Source organism: Falco punctatus (assembly GCF_963210335.1).
Source record: "Falco punctatus genome assembly, chromosome: 5".
In the NCBI taxonomy this organism is placed as follows: Eukaryota; Metazoa; Chordata; class Aves; order Falconiformes; family Falconidae; genus Falco; species Falco punctatus.
In genome coordinates, this window is record NC_137584.1 from 72,599,386 (window position 1) to 72,607,861 (window position 8,476).

Below are 8,476 nucleotides of genomic sequence, written 5' to 3' on the forward strand. Positions count from 1 at the left end.
CCTCCCACTGAGGCTTTCCAGACTGGGTCCAGAAACAGGACAGCAGCAGGAACAGGACACAGCTGGTCCCCTGGGATCAGAAGAAAGGAGGCCAAGTGATGCAAAAGCCAGCGGTTGCGCATAACTCTTGCACAGGGAGCCAGAAACTGCCCCCACCAAACAATAGAAGGAAACGCTGTCACTGAGCTGGCTGTGGTCTCTGCCTTCAAAACCAGTAGCTGGGGATGGAAAAAGTCTCGCAAGGGAGAAGCAGAGAACTTCTGGGGATAAAGGGTTTCACTTCTGCACACAATTTTCACAGCAAACCATAAGGGAAAAATTATAAGTCTGGAAATTAAGCTGATTTTGGAGGTAAACGCATGGTTGGAACGTCAAATGAAGCTAATCCCCCTGCCTCCCCAAGAATAGGATGCATTGGAAAAACCTGTAGAGTAAGCGACCAGCTCCCAGACTAGTGGCACATACTGCTCTCACTGGTCTAACAGGGGTTAACACAAATGGATTGTGCTCTAGAAAACAGTCATATTTATATATTCATATGTGTGTGTGTGTGCATATAGACATGCTAGATCACTTTTTCTGCAAATAGATATTAAAAAAAAAAATCTTTTGGCTCCAGGATGCAGGATTTAAAAAATACAATAATCTACACATGCTATTGCAAGAGTTGCAATAAAATAAGCACTGCTGGTGCCAGTGAGTTATAGGTGCTCGCAACAGCAGGATAATGGGATTTCGCCGTGTTTTGTCTCCTCGGAGGTAACTGCACTCTTATCAGGAGATGCAGGATATGAGGCTCTGACACTTCTCTGCTCTGATTCATACACTGGAATAAAGCAGACATTTGATGGCATCTGCACTGCTGACTCAATCACGTATCTTCAGTGCTGATCTTGTTGGTGCCAGGAAAAAGGCTTTGAGGGGGAGAGTGCTCTCCTCGCCTGCCTCCAGCAGGCAACCCGGCCGTGGCTTTGCTGTTTTGCCTCAGGGCCTCACCGGTAAAAATAGGTAAGTAAATAAATAAAATAAATGCATTCCTGCCTCCATCCCGTATCCACCAAGGCAAGGTTTTCAGCTGGTTTTCTCCACCCAAACTTGGCAAAGCAACTTAAAAGAAGTAATAATAATAAAAAAAATTTCCAACTATCCCGCTTTTGGAATATATTTGAAATTAAAAGAAAGGAAGCCTTGCCCCGTCTTCTCCCTGCGCTTTACTGCCAGTCAGCCTCCGTAAAAGGTGGAAGACAAACATTTTCTTGTCGAGGCTCATTCTACCTCCAAGAGATTGTTTCCAAAGTCTGGATTATTACTTTTTTTTTAACATTAAGATCTGGTACATCTCATCTTCTTTCTTTTGGGGAATAAACAAGAAGAGCAGCAGCCCAGCAAGTAACGAAACGGATTCTTCTCCAACTCCAGAAGTACAAAGCTGTGACCAAGGAGGTGACAAGATAAATCAACATGCTAATCACATGTGGAAGCGGGGCTTGCCAGCAGGGAGGCAGGTCTCGCCGAACATTCACAGCCCCACACACGAGTGCTGCTCGCTGTCCCTTCTTGCCATGCCTTCACCACTCACAGCTGCGATGGATGTAACTCCTCAGCCTCTCCCCTACTGCAGTTACAGAGCAAGAGGGGCTGTGACACTTTCGGTGCTTAAAAGTGGGTGATTTAGCAAGAAAAAAAATCTGCAGCTCCATGTGTGGTCTTCAGCCCCATGGCATGGCTCAGGTTGGGTTATCTCGTGATGGACAGAGACAGTAACTGGAGGGGGTTGGCTATGCCTTGTGTCCCTCTTGGAATTTTATTCATCAAGGACGCAAACTGGACCACCGGGCGGGTCAGATTAAAGGTCCTCTCCTCTGCTGTCCTGTCTCCGGTGGAGACACCGTGCAAGCTTTTCCCTTGGGCACCCTCCCAACCTGGCTCACTTGAGCTCACACAGCTGACATACCTGATGTCCACGCTGCCTCTGGAGACCTTTGGGATGAGCCGGGAGGTGGGCATCCCTACAGGCTGCTGAAGCAGCTCCTGCCCTCCCACCTGGCCTGTAGCAATGGCCCCACCAAAACCAAGACCTGAAGGAGCCCGAGGATTTACAGCAAACAAGAACAGGCCTGGGGTTGACAGCCTCAACGCCGCGTGCCAGGGCTGAGCCTCCTTTCCAGGGAAGTCACGTCTCACCAAGCGCAAGCCCTGACGGATCGCTCTCCCAGGCTGAGGCATGCCGAAAGGCTCTTCCCGGGGAGCTTGGCTGGTGACTAACGCATGAGCTCACCTCTTCCCTCCACCGCGGCACTTCTGCCAGCCCCTGTGCATCTTACACAAAGGCCACTGAGCTCCCTTCCCTCCGAGACCACGGTGCTCTGCCAAACGTGCTCAAAACTGATTCAAAGAGTCATCAGGGGTGGACAACAAACAGCATCCCGTTAAATCTTCTGGGTTTTGGGAGCTACCTCCCACTACAGCTGCCACCAATATCATCAGGAGCGCGCAGACCGAGCAGCAACCCTGCCTGCGCCTGCTAACGACGCCCATTGCATTCACCTTTGGAGCTCAATACTCACTGAATTTCCCCCGTTCCAGTTCATCTCTACTGTTTTATTAATCATGTACAGAAATTCAGGGGAGGGCAGCTTTTCTAGGAGGGTGGCAGTATACAGTCATTAAATAAAATATAAACACCTCATCTATACTTAACATCAGGTTTGATCTTCACTGTTTTCACTCCCTCTTTTCAAGACGATTTGCAATTTCTTTGGTTGCTTTTTGGGAAGGGAGAATGTAGGGGAGGGCTGACTTACTGCTTAATCTTGTTTTTGATCTATTATTAAACACCTGCTTCCTTTTTTTTTCCCCTTTCTCTAGGAAGCCAGAGGCCCCAGCAGAAATTACAGCCAAAAAGAAAGGTGAACTGTGAAATGAAAGCTAGGAGAGAAAGAATTGCTTGGGCTTTTTTTTTTTTAGAGTTTTCTCATTTTTGGCTGTAAGAAACCTCTATGGTGCCAGCCAAGTAAAAGAAAATACGCTGAAAGTGATGGATATGCAAAGTATTGGCCCTGATCCCACCACTGACATACGTGGCCAAACCTTCCAATTGAGGCTGGCACGTGTGTCCCCACGGGATTCTTCTGTGGACCCGCTTTTCAAATACAAATACGTTGACATTTCCTCACCTTTTTACCAGTGTTAGTAATTCTCTAGCAAATCCCCAGGCTCGGGGAACGGTGTTTGTGTGCCACGCACTCAGATTTGCAAACCGATGCCAGAGCCAGAACTTCTTAGTGAAAGCCCAGGACAGAACCACAGAGCATGAGGCCAGCGGCACTCAAGGCATCCAGGAACATCATTTTTTCTACCATTTTTATACAGCATCTTCAAAAGGTTGGACGAGACTGTAGCAAAACATGCTCCCTGCAAGAAGCTTATGCAAACCCGTAGCACAGAGCTGGGCAGAGAGCACTGCAAAGGCGCAGCAGCATTTAGTGCCTGCCACCTTCGCTTTATGATGTCTTTTAATAGCTTTCTGATTATTTAATTACTTGATCCTCACATACTGCTAAATAACAGTGTTTATATCTGCCCTACAACCCAGCGTGTGACCTCCCCGGCCCCAGCTCACGGGGACAGATTTGGTTTCAAGCTAGCAAAGCCAGTCCAAGAAGCAAAGCAATTCCCAGGTGGTTTCTTTGCTCTCTGCCGCCACTTCACTAGGGTCAGTGCTGGCAGATGGCTTAAAGTTGATCCCGGGAAGCCTCACTGAAGGAATCCCACGAGGAGGTGGGAGGACAAGTCCAATGTCATCTGTAGCACTCTCTGCAGGTGAATCAGTTTGTTCCTAAGGCCACACTGGAGGTGGGTCAGGGTTGATAGGGGTCCTGAACAATGCGCACCCCTCTTGTGCTTTTTCATCACCCCTTTGGCCTCCTCTCAGCCCCTTTACATCACTGGAAGAGATTCCTCCTTCTGCTGCATTTGCAGAAATAAGGAGTTTCTCCTCATTTGGCACCAGGACATGCTTCCACCTCCCAGCCAGATCAGACCGAATGCGAGCGCTGCTTTGCTGCCAGCTCCCGCCGAGAGCTGGATGCGCACCTCGCCGCACCAGCCGTTTGGCTGGTGAGCAAATGATCCCCATGTGAGGCTGGGATGCCCAGGTCAGGGCTCCCAGCTCCCCAGCAAGCCCCTCCACTCCCACGTCTGGGCTGCTGCAGGCTCTGACAGCTCCAACCTCCAGCCAAGGCTCCCGCGGAGTTCACCCCTCAACAGCCCCAGGGCAGGGCAAATACTCATTAGTGTTATTTACTGAATACATTAATTTAAGCATTTCTATTTATTTCTTACCATAAACACTGCCTTATTAAGTAAGAAGAAGAAAGCCATCCGCTAACCATCATGAATGCAACCCAGTGAGAGTCCCCAGACACTTACACTACTTTTTATTCGGGAAGAACAGTTTAAGTGCCTTTATTTCTAAAGGAAGGTCCACGCAAGCAGCTGAAGATTTTGCAGCAGGACTGGGCAGGTTCAGACCCATTTTGGCGGAAAAACACATCCCCAGGCCACGTTCTGTGGCAAACCCTCTCGTTTTTCCAGGGGAATATGGAAAGGGCAGGGAGGTGGCATGCAGCCGAGAGAGCAGCTGGGCAAGATGCCACCATCTCCTTCTGCCCCTGCCATACCGCCCCATACTGGACATCCCAATACCTCCTCTCTGGGAAAAGCCAGCGGATGTTTGGGAAAGAAATCAAAGAAATGGCAAATCCAGAAAGAGCCATCCCTGGGTGGGAGCAGTCAGCAGCTGTGTCCACCCCATGGGACAGCCACCATGTTCTGTGTATGTCTTACCTGCTATGAAATGTCAAACTTTTCAACAGAGATGATTACATTTCCATCCTCCCTCCCCCCAAAGCATGAAGACTGGTATAAAAAAGTCAAAAATGTATCAGAGAAAAGAAAGCATCACTTACACTGGCCACAACTGCTGGGAAATCAGGACTGAAGGCAGAGGTCCCTCTTGGAGAACAAAGGGTCCTGCTGGGGCCTCCTCCCCGGTTTCTCCATTCCTTCGTGTCACCTCCAATTTTACTTCCCATGCATTCGTTTATATGGAAATGCGAGTGCACTGCACAGTGAAAAACCACCTCTGCGTGCTGGAAATATTATGACTAATGGATGGGATCCTGCGCAGTGTGTAAAAATCGTCCCTCTCTCCTGATGTAACAACATTTTGCATGCGCTATAGATGTTGGCACCTACGTTTTATCTGCTTTCTGATAAGACGATGGAATACGTTTAATGAACTACACTGACTTTAAGTCTCAGCTGTAGATTCTGCACTGGCATCATTGCAGCAAAGAAGCCACAGGCTCCCCCCGGCCCATCGCTGTGGGACTCATGTCCTCCCTCATTTATTTTGGAAGAGCATGTCAAGGCATGACACATCATTTAATTTTGATCTTCTATTTTCTTTTTTTCTTTTTTCTTTTTTTTTTTTTTTTTTTTTTTAACACTAATACCCTGCTTTCCCCAGCATCCCTGGTCTTTGCCATCCCTTTGGGTTTCCTCACGCGTCCCGTGCCTTGACCCTGCTGCTCCCGCACATACACGGTGCGCATCCTGCATCACTGAGACTGCACAGGCTGTTCCAGCAAGGAGAAGGCTCTTGTTCAAGGTTTCCACACAGCAACTGGGAACATTACAGCCCCCTATAAATAACAGGTACCGGCGCCTCCAGCCCTGAAGCCCCCTTGCCTCTCGGTTCCCGCATTGGGGAGGCACATTCCCGGGCTCACTGGGATGTGTCTGGGCTCCAGCTCCCAGACCTGGCCAGGTCAGCAGCGGTGGGGACAGGCAGAGAAACACCTCAGCACATTTTTTTTTTTTTAAAACACCCCTTCCAGGGACCAAACTACCACTGGCTTCCCTCATTTACAGCATCCTTTGCCCGCCGAGACGGAGCCAGCAGGCACCCCTGGGCAGAGCGTGCAGCTCCAGCTGATGCAGAGCCGCTGGCGGGTCAGCCACGCTCGGCTTTCCGCAGCTGCAGCATCGCTCTGCCTGGTCCTGAGCTGCTCTGTGGTGATGGGGCTGGAGGGGAAACCCTGCCAAAAACCCCTCCCCGCAGCAACCGAGAGGAGAAACCCCCGAAGGATGAGCAGACGGGAGCCAGAAGACAGAGCAGCCTCCACAGTGAGCAAGGTTTGCAGAAAGGAGCAGAAGTTTTTTTGCTCGGCCACCGAGATGCTCTTTTGAAGGTGAAGGTTGGACCTGGAAACATCTGTGGCCATAGGGAGGCCAGACTGCCCCGAGCAGAGTGGAAATCAAAGAAACCCAACCTCAGCACAACAAAATACAAGTTTATTTGCTTCAGCCCATGCCCAGCTTCCATCCCTGGCACAGAAAAATGTCTTTAATGCTGCTCTGGCTGGGGTTTTTTGTGCAAAACTCGGAATTTTAACCAATCCACTGCCCCAAAGCACAATTTGAGGGTGCTGGCGAGTCCCAAGCACCTCCAGATCCATCACTCAAAGGCAGAACTGGACAAGGAAGCGAGACCAGGGTGTCCTGACTTCTCTGAGCCCTTCTGCTCTCCCGGTTTGCATCCCAGAACCAGGAGTCAACGCAGCCGTAGACAAACGGTGCTGAGGTACCACTAAACCAGCAGCAACGGGCGCACCGGGACCCCTGAGCTCCCCCTCTAAGGGGAACCCGAAGTCACCCCTCTGCTTTTGGGGGCCACTCATCTCCCCTCCGGCCACCCCAGGCTCTCCTTCCCGGCCGGGATTTCTCCTTGCGGTTCAAATCCCCTTTCAAAGGATCCAGTTTTCCTTGTGCCCCCCATGGCCCAAACTGCCAAACTGGAAGCAGCTCCCCCCAGGGCCGAGGGGCTCCCGCCCGCTCTCCCAACAGCCGCGTTCACACTAAAACCCGATTTATGGTGCACCATCCCGGAGCAGCCGGGACGAGCCAGTGCCACCCCAGAGCCACGGGCACAAGTTTCCCCAAACTTCGGGGGTCTGGGTGACACACCCCCCGCCCCAAGAAGGCGGCCCCAGCCCTCAGGGCTCACCCCACTGCCGCTTGGCAAGCACCGAAAATCCACCCCCCCCCCGCCCCGGGGTCACCCCCAGCCCGGGGATGGAGAAGGAAGGGGGGTGGGGGTGGGGTGGGGGTGTGATGGGTCCCGGGGATCCACCCCGGGGATGGTGCTGCCCCTCGGCTGCGCCCGTGGCCCCCTCCTGCGCCAAAGGGGGGGGGGGGGGGGGATCGAAAGTAAAATTAAATAATTAAAGAAAGAAAGAAAAAAAAATCCATGAAGATAATTAGGAACATTCAAATTACGCAAGCGATCAAAATAATTAAAAGAGCCCAAAAGAAAATAAATAAATTCAAATATGAGAAAATGACAGAAAATAAAACAAAACACCCCCCACCCCCCAGCAGCCGAGCCCGGCCGGGGCGGGGGGCAGCGCTTACCTGGCGGCGGGGGCTGCGCGGAGCGGAGCGGAGCGGTGCGGTGCGGAGCGAAGCGGAGCGGAGCGGTGCGGAGTCCCCGGCCCGGCTCGCTGCATTGTGGGAAGCGGCCCCCAACAGTGGGGGCGCGGTGCCATCTGGTGGCGGGTCCTGCGCTGGGTCCCCGCGGGTGGGAAGGGGCGGGGGGGGCGCAGGGACCTTGGGGGGAGCTTGGGACCGGGGGATGCTGGGACCGGGGGTGTGCTGGGACCTGGGGGGGGGGGGCGGGGCTGGGACCGGGGGGGCAGGGCTCGGACCTTGGGGGGCCTTGGGACCTGTGGGGGTGGGGGGCTGGGACCTGGGGGGGGGCTTGAGACGGGGGGGGGGAGAATCTGGGACCTGGGGGGGGCTTGGGACCGGGGGGTGGCTAGGACCTGGGTGGGGCTTGGGGGATGGGGGGGTGGGGGACTGGGTCCTGGGGGGGGGGAGCTTGGAACCGGAGGGGGGCTTGGGACCTGGGAGGGGCTTGGGACCGGGGGAGGGGCTTGGGGGTGCTAAAGGGAGGCGGGGGGGGGGGGGGCGCGGATCTATAGGTGTAGATGTACATTAATCTATATGCACCCCCCAATAACCGCCACCCGGGTCTGGCCCGCCGCGGGCTCTAACCCCCTGCGGGGAGTTTGGGGTTTGGGGGGGCTCCCCTGGCAGCCGGACCGCGTGCGGGGGATCAGCGGGGGCGCACGAGGAGCTGCTGCTTCTCTCCTGCCATGGCAAAGCAGCACCCCGAATCTCTGCCCTTTCCATGTGTAACACCCCGAATCTCTGCCCGTTCCCGTGTGTAACACCCCGAATCTCTGCCCGTTCCCATGTAACACCCCGAATCTCTGCCCGTTCCCGTGTGTAACACCCCGAATCTCTGCCCGTTCCCGTGCAGCACCCCGAATCTCTGCCCGTTCCCATGTAACACCCCGAATCTCTGCCCGTTCCCTTACAGCACCCCGAATCTCTGCCCGTTCCCATG